Source organism: Bos grunniens, chromosome 14 (assembly GCF_055505025.1).
Source record: "Bos grunniens cultivar Pamir isolate PY7600 chromosome 14, Bosgru_T2T1.0, whole genome shotgun sequence".
Taxonomy (NCBI): Eukaryota; Metazoa; Chordata; class Mammalia; order Artiodactyla; family Bovidae; genus Bos; species Bos grunniens.
The window spans coordinates 65430833-65448802 of NC_141178.1; the positions used below are offsets into that span (position 1 = coordinate 65430833).

The 17970-nt window shown below is 45.4% G+C and overlaps 1 protein-coding gene across 3 annotated transcripts in view; it reads left to right on the top strand.

Moving 5' to 3' along the window:
* Positions 1 to 15785: 15785 nt before the first annotated feature.
* Positions 15786 to 17970, top strand: part of ZHX2 (zinc fingers and homeoboxes 2) — a 181433-nt gene continuing 179248 nt past the window's right edge. For all 3 annotated transcript variants that reach the window (XM_086337036.1, XM_086337044.1, XM_086337034.1), the window contains exon 1: positions 15786 to 17810. The gene's annotated coding sequence lies outside the window, so the exon portion shown is untranslated. The remainder of the gene's footprint in view (positions 17811 to 17970) is intronic.

Sequence of the window (17970 nt, forward strand, 5' to 3'; positions counted from 1 at the left end):
CACATCATCCTTTAGGTAAGTGGCATCTGCCTCGCATTAGAGAAGAAAGAATTTTCCTGGCCTGCAAACATCTCCAGCAAGAGCTCCACTGGGAAAAGCCTGCAAATTTCACTCTCACAGCGAAATCTGAGGATTCCAGGCCAAGTCGTTAGATCGGATATTCTGAAGCCAAGAAGGGGAGAGCAGCAGCTGAGACGTGGCTGACATCTTGATGGTTAAACTCCACAAACAGCGCCAGGGATTTTGTCTTCTGCTCACGTGACTAGGATGGGCGAATTGAAACGTCTCGGGGTCAGCCCAGGAGACTGGCGTGGTGACCGTACACAGCTCGGAAGTTTCTCTGCCTTTATCCTCAGACGTGGTTACAGAGGAAAGGGACTGAGAACAATTAGTGGTCAATAAAATATGCTTAGAAACTAGTGGCTACAATTTCTTCAAGTGTATTTGCAGGCCCTGGGGTAAGGACTTGAGTTGCATTTATCTCACTGCAGCCTCAAGAGAGCCACACAGATCTGTGTGATTATCATCCCCATTTTACAGGTGGGGAAACTGAGGCCCAGGGGCATCCAACAGTTTGTCTCAGGTTCTACTGATGGGTCAGCACAGAGAGGATTTGAACCCAGAGCTTGTGCTTTTCATTGTCCTTATTTTATCTCCCACATGGATGGTAGTTGGGTTGGAGGGAGGAGAGAAGCAGAACTAGACCCCAGGCCTGCCCAACTCTAAAGCTTGTGCCTACTCAAAATGTTCCATATATGTAGTCGTTTGGGTGTGGCCCACACACTTGTCCACCCACAAGAGCCAGGCAATGAGCAAATATAACCACCTTAGAAGCCTTCACTTGGAGAGGATTTTTTTTTTATTGAAGTATAATTGATTTAAAATGCTGTGTTAATTTCTGCTGTACAGCTAAGTAATTTAATTATACATATATATATTTTATATTATTTTCCATTATGGGTTTATCATAGATATTGAATATAGTCCTGATTTAGCACATACACATGCATGTCAGATGTTGGACTTTATTGCTTATCCGACCTGTATATAATAGTTTGCATCTGCTAATCGCCAACTCCCAATCCTTCCCTCCCCCAGCCTTGGCAGCCACAAGGCTGTTCTTAGAGGGTGTTCCCATTGGCTATACCTAGTCCCAAGTACGCAGGAAGGCCCTCCATGCTCACCACATTGCAAGTGCCACTCACCTAACCATTAACCAAACTGGCTCTGGCTAAGCTGGGAAACAGACAAAGGTTATCCTGTGGAGTGATTGCATCAGCTTCTCAACCCCAGCCCTGGCACCAGGTGGCCTTAAGCTGACCCATAGTCTGCTAGGACCACAATTGCTGTGCCCCTTTCCAAAGCCATTGCTTTACCCTTCCGTTTCCAGTCCCTTAGGGTTTTGTGACCCCAAAGTTAACAGTAATAATAGCTTCCATGTATCATGTACTTAGGGCATCCCAGGTGGTAAAATGGTAAAGAATCCGCTGCTAACACAGGAGATATGAGTTCTCCTGGGTCAAGAGGATCCCCTGGAGAAGGAAATGGCAAGCCACTCCAGTATTCTTGCCTGGAGGATTCCGTGGACAGAGGAGCCTGGCGGGCTACAATCCATGGGGTCGCAAAGAATAGGACACAACTGAGTGACCAAGCACACACAGGTGCATGTGCACACACACACACACACACACACGCACGCACGCACATGGTATACTTACTGTGATCCATAGATTGGTTTGTTTAATCCCCTCAAACACTCTGAGAGTTGGGCACAATTATTAGCCAAATTTTCCAGGTGACGATCCTGAGACTCAGAAAGGTCAGAGTACCTTTTCCTGGGTCACATGTGTGAGTGGGAGGATTAAGCAGCCAGAATGGAGGGTAAATGTTGGAGGAAGAATACACTGGGCTGATTCTCATGTCCTCCTGCAAAGGGAGTTCTTCACCATTAGGTCGCCTCAGGACACTGGCCCAGCAGCACCATGGGCCAATCATGGTCATAGTCATGGTCAATGTGAACCTTAGAAACGACGTATCATGCTTTCTAAACAGACAGACTTTAAAATTTTATTTATTCATTTTTATATGAAGGATTTATTTAAATGATAATTCCCTGATTATGTGCTAAAGTTATCCATATTCACCCCAATCGCTGACCAGACAATGATTTCTGACATTCAGAAAGATCAATATCAGACCCTGGAAATTCACAGTGGTCAAAGAGATTAACAGGGCTTTTATCCTTTCCATGACAGTAAAGATTATGAATGTATTTTTTTTAAGTTTGATCAAGAATTGAAAATGAAATATCTCATCTTAAAAATTAAAAAGTAATCAAAAAATAGCATATTACCCAAATATTTCCATCATCTGAGGCATTTCTGTACATTTCGACTAAAGCACTGAAAAGACAGACTTTTTAAAAACTGCAGCATACCTTTTATCCCAGCAGTTCCACTTCTAGAATTTCATCCTTCAGATATACTTGCACATGTGGGAATGTACATATTTACAAAGTTACTCAGTATTTGTAACGGCAAAAACTTGGAAGTAACCCAAATGTCTATCACTGTGGAATGGTTAAATAAATTGTGGACTATAAAAAAATAGTTGCTCAGTCATGTCCAACTCTTTGCCACTCCATGGACTGTAGCCCACCAGGCTCCTCTATCCATGGAATTCTCCAGGCAATAATAGTGACGTGGGTAACCATTCCCTTTTCCAGGGGATCTTCCCAACCCAGGGATTGAACCCAGGTCTCCTGCATTGCAGGTGGATTCTTCACAATCTGGGCCACCAGGGAAGCCCACTTGGAAGCAACCCAAATGTCTATCATTGAGGAATGGTTAAATAAATTGTGGAATACGCAGATGGTAAAATACTCCCCAAGCATAAAAAAGTATTTAAAGTGAGCTGTGTCTGCAGGGATACGGAAGAGATATGTAGGCATGTATAGGATATAAATCTCCGCAGCATACTGCTAAGTGAAAAAAAGTAAGACCAGCTTGTATGTTATGCCTCCACTTATGTCAGAGGGAGGAGAGGAGAATAAATACAGGTGTTTTCTCAGATATGCATGGATGACCTCTAGCAGGAGCTAGAGGAAATGGAGAGGAAATTCGTTGATTTCAATCAACCTAGATGCTAGGGAGACAGAAGTGCAACATGGAATTTTTGCTCTATCTCATTATATTTATCATCTGAATGTGGGCAGCTATACCGAAATAAATCTATCTATATAAATATTCACACATATATGAATAATCATAAGGGAACATTCACAGTTCATTAAAAAAAAAGTCCCTGGACACAGCAGCAGAGACCTTGAATTTGATCATTGTTTCTGCCACCTTGGAAAAGCTATTGGATGTTTCTGAATCCAGGTTTCCTCCATTATAAGGGGGATGGTGAAGAGAGAGTACTAACTCTCTTCCCAGGGGTGTTGACAAGTCTAAGAGAAAAATGTATTTGATTCTTACTTCTCCAGATATTTGTAGAACACTTTCTCTGGGCTAGGCCCTGGAGTCTGGGCTCAGAACTACGTATAAGGGACTTTGCTGGCTGTCCAGTGGTTAAGACTCCACGCTTTCACTACAGGCAGTGGAGGTTCAATCCCCAGTCAGGGAACTAAGATCCTACAAGCTGTGCAGTCAAAAAATAAAATAAACAAATAAAAATCAGCACCTCAAAACTAATGCTTTCTTTAAAATGTAAATCATTTAAAAAAATAACGGTAATGACCATGGGAATTCATGTGACATTGTTAAAAATTGGAAGCTATATAGCAAAGTGTTCTAAAAGAAAAGTGAAAGCCAATCAGTTGTGTATAACTCTTTGTGACTCCATGGAGTGTAGCCCATCAGAACTGTAGCCTGCCAGGCTCCTCTGTCCATGGGATTCTCCAGGCAAGAAAACTAGAGTGGGTTGCCATGCCCTCCTCCAGGAGATCTTTCCAATCCAGAGTTAAAACCTATACTTCATAGGATATGCCAGTATTCTATACTGGCAGGCAGATTCTTTGCCACCTGAGCCACCTTAGGTGGTACTTTTTGCCTGGCAAACTCAATGGACGGAGGAGCCTAGTGGGCTGCAGTCCATGGGGTCGCTAAGAGTCGGACACAACTGAGCGACTTCACTTTCACTTTTCACTTTCATGCATTGGAGAAGGAAATGGCAACCCGCTCCAGTGTTCTTGCCTGGAGAATCCCAGGGACGGGGGAGTCTGGTGGGCTGCCGTCTATGGGGTCGCACAGAGTTGGACACACCTGAAGCGACTTAGCAGCAGTAGTAGCAGTGGTAAAGAATCTGCCTGCCAATGCAGAAGACATAAGAGATGAGGGTTCAAGCCCTGGGTTGGGAAGATTCCCTGGGGGAGGGCATGGCAACCCACTCCAGTATTCTTACTTGGAGAATTCCATGGACAGAGGAGCCTGGCGGGCTACAGTCCATAGCGTCACAAAAAGTTGGACATTACTGAAGCAACTGAGCACAGACACATGAGCCACTTAAAAAGAAAAAAAAAACATGTAAGCAAGGTGTGTCCAGGAGCTGTGCTTTCCCATCATGCACTGTGGGATTACTGGCTGGTGGGAAGATGGGCATGAAATCAATAGAGAGCTATGCAGCCAGCTGCCTGTTGTCAGAAATACTGCAGCAAGACGGAGTGGCTCTGGGAGAGAGACTATCACAGGGCTTATATGAGGCCTTTCCAAGACAGTCACACAAGCTCAGACCCACAGGCACTTGCCTGGCCAGGCGAGGAGGGAGGAGCATTGCAGGTGAGAATCCTGAACCAGAAATAAACTTGGAGAGTTCAAGGAAGCGGAAGACAAGCAAAATGGCTAGGGAGCAGAGACCTTGTGGGGAGGGGAGAGCTGGAAGCATCAGGGGATCGAAAGATCTGGTGCCTCCAGGGATGGTGGGAAGGACCCCGTGGGGTAGCTTCCAGGGGCAGTGAGAAGACACGGGTGGTTCATCTCAAGGCAAAGGCGGTGGGTGCAGCATTGCAGATGAGAGAGCAGGCTCAGACCACCCACTTCAAATCCGGGCGCTCCCACTTCCTGGTGGGGTGCCCTGAGGCAGCCCTCTGCTTCTCAGTAAGGAGGCAAACAGTGCCTCTGGGTCAGCGTGTGAGGTTTAGGTGCATCCCAGGAGGAAGTCTTAGCTCAGTGCCTGCTGCCTCTCACCTCTCAGCAGATGGCTTCGCAGCAGCAGCAGCCATCATAAGAGTTGCGGTGCATTTCTGGAAAACCATTCTAGAGCCTGGCTGGGCCAGTGATGGTCCCTGGACCCAACCTCAGCCTGACTCCTACTTTGTGCTGTCCACAAGCAATGAGTAGTTTTAACATTTTTAAGTTAGTTTGAAAACAAAAACAAAAGAATAGTAGTAATAATTCATGACACATGAAAATCTTATGAAATTTACATTTTAGCACCAATAAATAAAGTTTTATTGAGACATGGTCAACCCCATTCATTTACAGATCTCCTATAGATGTTGCCATGCTCCAACAGCATCATTCAACAGCTGAAACAGAAACCGAAGTGCTGCAAAGATATTTACTCTCTGGCCTTTGAGAGAAAACTTTTGCCAATCCTTGCTCTAGAGATTGGATTACAGAGGCTCAAAAATACAAGGAGGAAGACTGATTAGAAGGCTTTTACTGAGAGTGAGCAAAGGAGAACAGTGAAAGGAAGAGAAGGAAAGAGCTGGGAAGGGGGTTCTGGAGAGGTGCTTTGAAAACTAGGAAGGGCTTACAAACATTGGGCTTTGCCAATCTTTCCTACATTGGTCATGGTCATGACTACTTCTGTCTGTAAGACTTAAGAGGTTTTTGTGGGTTTGACATCAGTTCCAACATTCTATCATTCTGAGATATTTTATGGTAACAGCAGAGGATGATTTCAGAGTCCAGGTGACTGACAAGCTGGTAGCATCACAGATGTATAATGCTAGCATACTCTGAGCAAGCCCAGTGCTGGGGTGTATAAATAGAAGTCAGAGATCATCAGGAAATATTCCTGGGGCTGAGGTCATCCTCCTGCTACAAGATCATGGCAGGACCAGGTGAGATCTAGGTCCACATCTATTGTTCAATCACTCAGTCGTGTCTGACTCTGCAATTCCACGGACTACAGCATGCCAGGGTTCCCTGTCCTTCACTATCTCCCAGTTTGCTCAAACTCATGTCCATTGAGTCAGTGATGTCATCCAACCATCTCATCTTCTGTCGTCCCCTTCTCCTCCTGCCCCCAATCTTTCTGAGCATCAGCGTCTTTTCCAATAAGTCGGTACTTTACACCAGGTGGCCAAATTATTGGAGCTTCAGCATCAGTCCTTCCAATGAATATTCAGGGTTACCCAACAGCAAACTAGAGTCAGGAGAACATGATGGATTGGAGAGGGGACCAAAAAGTCAGCTGGAGAATAACACCTGTGAAAAAGTTAAAGCAATTGGATAATTATGGATTATCCAATAATGGTGGGTGACAGGTATGAGGCATCTACTATGTCCCAGATGTTGTTGTCAGCTGTTTACAAGAATCATTTCATTTCATCCTCACAATCAACATTACATGGTAGCTACCACAATTAGCTCCATTGTTCAGATGGAGGCAAAGAGAGAAAACCCAAGACAGTACAACTTGTCCATGAAGGAGTCAGAATTCCATTCCAGGAGATCTGGGTTGGAGCTCCCGGACTTAACCACTATGCTTCACTATCCTCTGTTCCAGCCCTGGTGGGGGCGGGGGAGGGGGGAGGGACGGGGAGGTGAAGACTGAGGGTTATTTAGGAACTACATTTAGAGTCCTTTTGTTATTTCCCCTCACAACTCCCACAGAGTATAATATCTACAAGACAGCATTTATTATCTTATGATCGATTTATTGCTTTCTTGAAGTCATATGTGACCATTTAATCCTTGCTCATCAGCCTGCAATGCCATCCTCAAAATGCACACACGCACACGTCTCATCAAGGATGGATTAGGATTTCCAATGGGCTTTTTTCAAACTGCAGGTAACTCTCAAAGCACCCAGAGCACCCCTGGGGGCATAGACAGAAGGCCACCGCTAGATACACAGCTCAGGCCCTCTCCAGCTCTCCCTGACATATCACCAGGTCAACTCTTCCACTTACCCCAACCAAGTGGTAGGGGCATGCCTGTCTGCATAAGAAACAGAAGCTAGACCAACGACAACCTTAATTATCACTGCCGATTATTAAGTGCAATGTGCCTTCAATTTAATCCTCTCAACCATCGTGGGTTGGAGAAGCTGGGTGGGGATCATTATCCCTGTTATTCACAAAGGAAACAGAGGGTCAAAGAGTTCAAGTACTTGCCACAAACCCTCAGGGAGAGGATGTCTGAGTCTGTATCCATGCTCAAAACCTCCTGATTTTGAATCCTGCCTCCAACTGCAAGGCCATGACGACTCAACAAAGGAATGAATGAGCAAGGTATAAGGAGCAGCTCTGTTCAGTGGATGGTTATTGACCACACACGACATGCCCAGTATTGTATTAAGCCTTGGAGATGCAATAAGACAGAAATAGTCCCTGCCTAATAGAATATAGAGTCCAATGAAGACAGAATTTATTCATTCAACCAATATTCACGGAGTGTCATCATGTCAGAGCCGGACACAATTCTAAGTGTTTAAATATGTGGCAATGAACAGAAAAGGCAGGGATACTGACCTCATATTCGGGCATTTCAAAACACTGTGATGGAGCATTTTAGACAGGCAGTGGAAAAACTGGAAGGGGAAACAAGTCTGGGGCGTGCCTTCCCAGCCCTCCAGGGAGCCATCCAGTGTTGGTGAGAAGTCTGGGCTCCCGAAAGGGTGGTCACCCACCTAGGCACTTCCCAGAGTCATATGCCAGGGGAAGATCTGGGAGAGACTGGCTGGTTTCCAGCCCTGGGTAGCTAAAAAATCCCAGTTGTGCTGAATGCCCTGGAGTTCTCCAATTATTAATATTTTTAAGAGGTGTCATGAAGTTCTCCTCCCAAGTGCTCCAGAAGAGATGAATTTTAATCCACTTTTATGTAAAGAGTGACTATGTTGGCAAACAATATTCTGTCATGGGCTGGGGGTGAGTAGCATGAAAGGCAGTGCCATGATGTTTAATGCCTGGTCCAAAATATTTGAGAATAAAAGAGATATTTTTAATTAAGCATCTTAGAAATGGATGCAGTGAGAGGGGACATGGTTGGAAATTTTCAAGTGAAACAAAGCAGGTTTCCCCTCTACCACCATACTCCACAGAGTTCATGACAACTGTGCTTGGAGGTTTTGCATAACTGGACCCCTGCAAGGAGGACATGTTTTATCAGAATCTGGATTAGGGTAGAGGTGGCAGGTTGAAATGACAAGCTCCAGCCACCATCTCCTTCAAGTTGGGATTGGGACCTCAGAGGACTCTGAGACTAAATGCTGGTCCTGGCTGTGCCAAGCTAGCTTGACCTTTCTCCTGCCACGTTGCCCAAAGGGGCACACATTCCATGGCAATGTGAAATTTCCTCTTTAAAGTGAGTCAATTTGGAGGAAAGTATTCCATATACAAGGAAGCAGGTGGTCCTACACGACAAACTCAAGCTGGTGCTGGATAAATGGTTGAAGTTTGAAAACTTTGATTGGACCCATCGCTACCTTTCCTGAATCTGAGATGGAGAAACTGAGGCTCCGAAAGTTTAAATGAATTGCCCAAGGACACACAGCAGGATGCTTCTATTCACCCCTTCTCCAGTGTGCTGTTCACATCTGTCACACAGGAAGCTTCAAACTTTCAAGAAAGAAATGGGATTCAAATGTGGAAGATAAGCTCAGAAACCCTGTGTCAGTGGAGGTGGGGCAGGGGGGGCACAGATGGAAATGTTTCCTTTATTTCTCTAAAAGGAAAATGGATCAAGATCCTTTAAAGATACAGGGTACATCTAAGGCAAATCTTCCAGTCAAGATGTCCCCACAACACCTAATTCCCTTCATAAGAGGAGCTGAGCAACCTCTATAAAGCAGTAACAGTAGATTCACCTAGAGACCCCAAGTACACATGGTAATCCTACAAAAATGGCTTTAAAATTCCATCACTTAGGAATTCTGCTTCTGGAAAGATGGAATAGACACAATTTTCCCTATTCCTCCTGCAAAGGACAACTAAAATCCCTGGACATTACAGGCAAAACCATTTCCAAACCTACAGACTCTGAAAGGTCAAGAGAAGAAAGCAGACCAATTAGGAATCTCAGGATCTGAGGAATGACACGGTCATGAGTTCCCTGGGTTTTCTATTGCTTCGTACACCCCACAGTTGAAGCTGACAAAACCAGCAACCTGCAGGGACCAAGAAGTGCTGGGAAAAAAAATCCCAGTGAAATTCAACCAAAGCCTGCTTTCTCTAGTCAAAGGACCAGGAAAGAAGCAGAGTAGCAAGACAAATTTTTAAGACAAAAGTATCTCTACCCTAGTCAAACAACACAGAAAAAAACTGTGGCCCAGCCTTAATGGTGCCTGCAAAGGCCAAGTGAGCAGCCCAGACTTCCATTGGATGAAGGATGGAAGACTATCAAATAAATAATGCTCCAAACATCCCAAATTTCATAAAACAACGTAGAACCACAGATTTAAGAAGCTGTGGGTCCTCAGTTGCTCAGTCATGTCCAACTCTTTGTGACTCCATGTACTATAGCCTGCCAGGCTCCTCTGTCCATGGAAATTTCTAGACAAAACTACTGGAGTGGGTTGCCAAACCCCAAACAGGGTAATTGTGTATGTACCAAACAAAGGAATGGGAAAAACTAATAGAATGGAAAGGGGAACTAGACAAGTTCACAGTCACCCTTGGAAATTTAAACAGCCTTTTCTCAACTTATAAAACAACTAGACAAAAATTAGCAAGGGTATAAAACTCAACAACATCATCAACCAACAAGATCTAATAAACATTTATAGAACACTCCACACAATAACAGAGGAATACACATTCTTTTCAAGTGTCCATGGAACACATACCAGGATAGACTATATCCTGGGTCTTCCAAGCTCAGCGGTTATTGGCAGAATTCAGTTCCTTAATGGTTTCAGGACTGAGGTCCTTGTTGTCTTGACTGTCAGCCCGGGACTGCTCTCAACTCTAGAGGTAGCTTTCAGGTCCTCGCCATGTGACTTCTCCACCTCAGCAGCAGAGAATCATCCTTTCTCACGTTGTGAATATCTCTGAATTCTTCTTCAACCAACTCTGCTTTTACAGAGCTCATAGGATTATACAAAGCCTATCCAGAAATCGTCATAATTTCCAGATTATAAGGCCAACTGACTTGATATTTTAATTAGGTTTCTAAATTCTTTCACAGCAGTTATCTTAGTGCTCAGTTGAATAAGCAGGGCTGGGAATCTTGAGTATCTTAGAATACTACTTAGAGTATCTTAGAATACCACTACCCCACTTTCTATGTTAGGCAAGAAATGAGGACACAGAGATGGCTGGTAAAATACCCATCCTCAAGGGGTTACAGTCAAGTGAATGTAGCAAAGAAGTGACTGGAACACAGGCCAATAATTGCTAATTCAAAGAAAATGCAGTAAATATCCTGTTTATTTCAGAGGAGGCAAGACTAACTCTCTTGGGAAGAATGCAGGCAAGCTTCCCAAAGGGAATGACATTTGATCTGAGTCTTGAAACACAGAGGAGAAGGGAAGGCATTCCAAGAAGAGGGTGCATGACTTAGAAAGACGGGAAAGACCACAGCAAATTTAGGGAGTGACAAGCAATCCAGTGCTGAATCTCAGAGGACAGCATTAGAAGACATGGTTTTAAATGATGCATGGATGTAGCATTAAATGGTCCTGATTCAGAAAGAAAGTTATTTTGTTGCAGTTCTCTTTCCGTCCTTTTAATTAGCTCAAGAAAAAGTTACTGGTTTGTTGTTAACACCTTTCTACACCTTTATCCTCTGGCTCTAACTTCTGCAAATGAAAGTGTCTAGCTAGCTTAAGAGCACTCTTTCTGTGGATTATTTTTGTTGCTACCTTTCATTTGTTACAATCAGTGTTGGATTTCCTTTTCTGGTTGTAAGAAAAAGCTTATTATTATCATCATTATTAAATAAATACATACCTTTAAGTTTTGAATATAAAATGTCAAATAATTTTACAGGTAGTACATACGCCTCTGGGGCAAAAACTGTGAAGATGGTTTGTAAGTGAGCTAATTTAGGACACAAAGGTGTAATGAGAAGCAATCAAGATTAGCAGTCAGGATTTATAGTCAAACTTGAGTTCAAGTTCAACTCTTCTATGATTCTTAGTCTCCTACTCAGACAGTTGTGAAGACTAAGTGAAACCAAGTGAAGGGGCATCTTCAAGGCGGCTTCATGCAGCAGCCTCTCGAGTCCCAACCACAGTGCATGGCTCTGAAGAACGGAGATACAGGCAACGCCAAACAGGAACTAAACTCCAGCACCTACTGAGTATCTGTGCTAAGAGTATTCAACTGCTTAGGATCTGGGATGTGTGTGTGTTTTGTGTGTGTGTGTATGTGTGTGTGCATGTGCTGGGGAAGGGGGGGTTATTCTTAGGCTGAATTCAGCTGTTTTGTGAAAAACAACTAATATCACAACCCTTTTGTGAAAAGGTTGTCACTCAGAGGAGTGGCCAGCGCAGGCGTCATGGACCAGTCCCTCCAATCCCTTGTCTGGCTTTCTCTGTGATCTCAGAATGCTACATCCTGCAGAGATCAGTGGGAAGTGCAGCTGGAATATTCAGACACACATGCAAACGAAAACACACATGCAAACGAAAACAAGCGGAAAACACCTCCCATTTCAATTATCTATTGCTATGTAATAGACTAACATTGGCGGTATTAAACAACTATTATTTTATTATCATCTCCCTTGATTCTGTGGGTTGATTGGGTTACGCTGGGTGGATCTTCTGCCCCATGTGATGTCAACTGGGGCTACAGTCAAGTGGGAGGTCAATTAGTCTGGAATGCCCAAGATGGTTCACTCATATGGCTAACGTCTGACTGGGAATCAGCCAGAAATCAGCTGGGGCCGTTGTCCCTGGCATCTTGGTTTTCTGCAACGTGGCCTCCCCTTGAAGCTTGGGCTTCTCACAACATGGCAGCAGGATTCTAAGAGGAAGGAAGCAGAAAATGCCAGACGCATAAGGCCTGGGCTCATATGTCTCAGAATATCATTTTCATAGCATCAAAGCAATCACAGGACTAGTCCAGATTCAAGGGGAGGGGAGATAAACTCTATCTGTTAATGGCGAAGTGTCTTTCATAAAGGGAGGGAAAGGATTGACTGCAGCCATCTTGGAAGAGCATGGACCATACCCCCTGAAATTTTCATTTACTGCAAAGGGTTTTTACTCTAGAATTATGTGTATATTTCAACCCAGTAATGAGTTATCAAGGAATTTATCGTAAGTCATCTTGAATGATTCAAAAGATTTGATGCAAGGTTTTCTATTGCTAATGTTTCTCACGTTGAGGATTCAAATGAGGACTGACCACCCATGCTGTGTCTCACCAGACACAAAGCCTATGGGCCACAGAAACACAAGCTTTGATCCTGGTAACCCATGTGCTTAGCTAAGGTCATTCTAGGTAAACAGAAGATGCGGATACTCTTGAAAAGCACTGGCTCCCTATAAATGGATAAGCCTTGACAAGAAGTGCATTTATTCTTCCTTCATTCATTCAGCATTCATTTGTGGGGCACCTGTGATATGCCATGTTGGTTTAAACATAAGGATACAGCAGCAATGAACTAAACAAAGTACCTGGCCGTAGGAAGCTTACATTCTAGTGGGGATACAACCAAATAAATGCATAAGTAGATATAATAATTCTCCAGGGTTCTATAAGAAAAGAGAGACAATATCTGATAGGAGCCACGTTTAGACCCCTTTTGGTATGATAAAAAGTGACAAAGATGGGGCATAGAAATAGCATTACTTTTGCAGTTACAAGCCCTGGATTTAAATTGTGGTTCAGAATTTAGTTTGTGAACTTGAACTAATGATGTGGTCTTTATGACCCTCAGTAACCCCCTCCATAAAATGGGAACAATAATGCCAGTTCTGCTTTCCTTATAGAGATGATGCTAGGATCAAACCAGACTGTAAAAATCAAAGAAAAAATAAGCTCTGAGTTTTCCCCATTTGGTAAACTTTTAGCTCTCCACTCCAAGCAGGATCAAGTCACTGCCAAGCCAAGCTCCTGCTGTAAACTTGAAAACATCAAATCCCAGCTCCAATGCTACCAATGCCATGGGGTGATCTCAGGGCACGAGACATTTTATATCAAGCCATGGGGTGGGGAGATACAGACATGCAAGGAGACAGCCTCTGTCTAGCATGCCTCCTTTCTTCCTTTCACTCGCAGGTATTCAGTAAAGCAATCTGAATGTTCTAAAAGGTCACACTCTGTCTCGCTTTGTTGTAAGTCGTGTCAGTAGTGGCCATTCCATGCTACAGTTGCTAAATTGATATTTAACTGTTTTCATTTCTCTTAAGAGTTTCATAATGGAAAGAGTAAATAAATGTAACATATGGAAAGATACATATCAAAATTATAACCAGTGCCCAGTTGGACTGCTGATGTTTTCTTTTTCTTGTTTCTCTGTTTTCTTTTTTCATTCATTTAGAAAAATGCTCATCTAGCAGTGAATGCAGGGATTAGATAGCTGGAAGGGGTAACCCCACAACCCCCATCTCAATTCCAAATCTTTGCCCACCCCCCACCACATCTCTTTTGAGTTTGCAAGCCAGTGTGGATTTGCTGTCATTAGATTTAGGGTCCCATAAGGGTAATGCTGCTTTTTATTTCTTCTCCTCCTGCCATTTCTAAATTTTTAAGACTTCTTAACCTGGCCTAGTTCTTATCAAATCATGAACAGAAGCTGTTTCCTCCCTACTTGGCCTCTATAAATCACAGTGACAGACTCCTGTCTCTCCTTGGTTTTGAAGCCACCAGACAAAGATTTGAATCCAGATTCTTCTGCTTACTGGCTGAGTGACTTTGAAGAAGCTTCTTAAGTTCTCTGAACTGCAGTTTTGTCATCTGTAAAATGGGAGAGAGAATACCCACAGGGAAGGTTGGTTGTAAGGATTTAACAAGATGATGTGTAAGAAGGGCTAATACATAATAGAGGCTTGAAAGATAATTGCTAATAAAAGCAGTCCTGGGAAGCACTGGAGGCTGTTCTAGGCTGAGGGTGGAGCTTAGGTCGTTAATAAAAGGCAGAATTGTACAATCATTAAGAACTCTGGCTCTAGCTTCTGAAAAATCTAGTGTAAATCCTTGCTCCCTCCATTTGCCTTGGACACGTTACTACATTTCTAAGAGCCTTGGCTTCCTCACCTGTAAAATGCACATAATAATAACTTACCTTAACAGTGGTTCTCAAAATCTTATCCAGGCATCCTGGAGGCCCCCAAGACCCTTCCAGGGGGTCCTCAAGGTCAAATCTGTTTTGGTTATAGGGGTACAATACTACTTACTATTTTCACTCTGATTGTTTCTAAAGTATACAGTTGTTTCCCAGAGGCCACATGACATACAGTGTCATTGCTCTGATGGCCCTGTGTTTGTAAATTCCTGTGCTTTAATTTTTTCAATTTCTAATATGGTAAATGTCAAGATGTATAAAACTCAGGTTAACAAAAGCTATTTGGGGTCCTCAATAATACTAAAAGTCTAAAGGAACCCAAGATAAAATCACTGCCTAAGGGTTGTTGTAACAATTAATTACCGTACCCCTGAAACTAATACAATATTGTAAGTCAACTATACTTCAGTTAAAAAAAAGATTCAGAAGCAACTGGTATATGTATACAAAGCACTCAGTAAACATTATCCCTATAATTATTGGTTCCAAAGCTCCTGAATCATAGCAGATAAGGGTCTGCCTATTCCACCTACACATAAAGCAAACTGAAATCAAATTCCAGCACTTAAGGCAAAAGTCACCCTTGTTTCATCCCCTCCTGTTTATTTATATAGTAAAGGTTGAGTCCATGCTAAACTTTGAACAATTTAAAGACACTGAGGCACATAAGAGGCCCACACAGTGCCCAGGAGATCCAAGTGCCCTGAAGATATGGGAACTCAGTGGACAGTCCAGAGGGCTTACCCTGCTTGGCTCAGCCATGACCCTGGCATCCTATTACTTACTGGTCCAGCCAGAAGAAGGAGGTAATGGTGGGGAGGGGGGGTGGGCGGGGGCAGAGGGAACCTGGCTTATAGAAACCCCTCCTAAGCGGTTGACCAGCAAAAGGGAGGTGCAGCCTCAAACAGGAATAGCTTCCTTAAGGTTTCAGTAATTTCCATGGAAACACGTTGAGAGCTGTCATTTTCAAGGGAAGGTGGGGAAATGGTGAGATGACCTGGAAGAGTCAAGAGTAAGCAATATAAAAATATTAAGAGTTGGGGACATCTTTTTCTTTCACTCTTCAGACACACCCTTGAGGGAAGAAAAAAAAAAAAACCACAGCATCCCTAAATTCTGGTTTTGATGGCAACTAACAGATTAGGATTTTAGAGAGTAGGTATCAAATGAGTTTGAGAAAGATGCGACATGACCTGGATCATAGTCATTCAGCAAATTCTTCACAATATTTTAAAAGTCTGCCTCCCCGGCAGCTCAAGCCTCAGGTGCCAGAGGGTCTCGCGAAGAGACCCCCCACTCCCAGGCCAGAATCTAATTTTATGCTGTTAACAAGCAAACCCTACATCAGCAATAACGGAACAAACAGGTGCAAGCCAGTAAGAAAGTTTTGCATACGAGCTATTTTTATTGCAAAAATTCCTGGGGACCCAAAGAAGGAGATTCTGTTGAAGAAACGAGTCTCTGGGGAGATCCTAGGAAAACCTTTTGGCTTCTTTCTTCTCCTCAGCCTCGGAAACGAAAATGCCGAAAGGTCACTCAGTGCCTTGGCCACGCGGTCAGCCCCAGTCCCGGTCCTCGCCTGCAGCCACTCCGTCGCACCCGGCCACCTGTTGCTGCCCTCGCGCCTGGAGCCGAGTCGCAAGCCGCCGCTAGAGTTCGTTCTAATTCCCTGGAGCAAAGGCTGGCCGGGAAACCCCGACGCTCCGAGCCTGCTAATCTTCAGGGCAGGCGGGGACTCCGCAGGGCCTCCCAGCCTCAGGCTCCCTTTGTCTCCTCGCGGCGCTCAGAGCATCAAAAGTCAACCCCAGACAGCATCCTCTGGACCCCTCTTGGCTCGTGCGCGCTCGCGCTCAGCTCACACCTGGGAGATGCTGACGCGTCGAGACGCCCACGGAGAGGAAAAGGGTCCATCCAAGCAGGACCCGGAGGCGCAGACAGGTTGCTCTCCGTGAGATTCCAGAGCGTCTCCTGAATCCCAAATCCCTTAGAGCTCCCTAGCTGAGCACTGTTGCAGCAGCGCCGCGCCCCAAACGCAAGTTCGCGGTTGCGGAGGCCGTAGGCGGAGAGCAGCTACGTCCAGACTCGCCTCTGCTCTAAGGAGCCCAAGGGGAGATCCAGGGGGAGGCAACACTTAGGGATGCCCTCCCGCCAGGAACGCCGGAGTCGCAATTTCGAAAGTGACCCGCCTCGCTTCCGAGGGACTTGCCTGTGAGCGCCGCAGGGGTGTGCATTTCTGGAAGTCTGAGAATCCCAGCGAACGCTGGCCCGGCAAGAGTTTTTAAGTCAGCTCCCGGGGCGTCTGTTTGTTTATTGACGCTTAGGGGGAAAGTCTGAGGATGTTTAACCAACCTCAGACCTGGCGCAAGCGAAAATCTCAGACTCTCTTGGGCAAAAGTCCTCTAATTTCTAGTCGTTATATAAGTAGGGGCTCTTTCTTACCCTGCCTACCCTAAGCGCTCTCGTTCCTATTCCAGGAGTTAAATGTGTCTCGCTTAAAAAAAAAAAAAAATTTTTTTTTTAAGTTGTCATTATTTCCTTGAGTCCAAAGGCGGGAGAACGCGCAGGCCGCGCCCCGGGGCGCGCGGCGGCCCCACCCTTGCGCTGCGGGAGGGACGCGGGGTCCCGGGTGCCGCTGGCTTGCGCTGGAGCAGCCGCGCCCCGCAGTCCCTCCGTCCGCCACTCCACGTGGTCGGGATCAACAGTTTGCTGAGCTCATCAATGACACCTTGAACTTTTAATAAAGAAAATGGGTATTGCGCCGGGAGGGTTCGGCCTTAGCCGCCTCGCCGGGTCCTGCTTAATATTCAATGATCTCGCTCGCGCCTCCCCCTCCTCCCCTAGCAGAAATTCCACCGAGTCCGTTACTGGGCTCAGACTTTTAACTTAATTTACGGGGCCCCCACCCCAACCTTGGCTAGTAACCAGCGCCTTGAGGGCTAGCTTCCCCCCCTCCCACCCCTCTAGCTCCCGCCTGAAAATTGACATTTCGCCGGCGTCTCCGGAGGGAGCTGAATTTCACTTTGTAACTTTCTGCGGAACCCGAGCCCGGGTGGCAGCTCGGGTGGTGGTATCGTATGCAAATACGCATGCTGACGTTACAGATCATGTGGGTTTTGGCGTAGATTCCCCACTGATCGAGACATTTTTTCCCCCCTTTTTTTTCCTTTTTTCCCCCCCCCCCTTTTAAAAAATTTTGGCCACTGTTCTCCGTACGGGGGCTTCTGTCTGGCTGGCTGGCTGGCAGGCTGGCTTGGCCCCCTCTTTCCCACGGAGCCCGAGCCGGGCGCCCGGTGGGGAGTGGGGAGTGGGTGGGGGGGGAGCCAGCAGAGTTCCATTTTGGAACGCCCCTGTGCCGCGTCTCCGCGTTCCCAGCCCGGGTCCCCGCGCTCCCAGCCCCCGGCGCAGGTAAGAAACTTCGCCCCGGCGCGGAGCACCCCCCCACCGCCCCGGCGCAGCCGGCCCCGAGCCCCGCACGCCGGGCACCGGCCACTCCAGCCCAACTTTCCCACCGCCGCCGCCGCCGCCGCCGCTCCCGAAAAATGTGTTGTTAATGGGACTTGGCCGG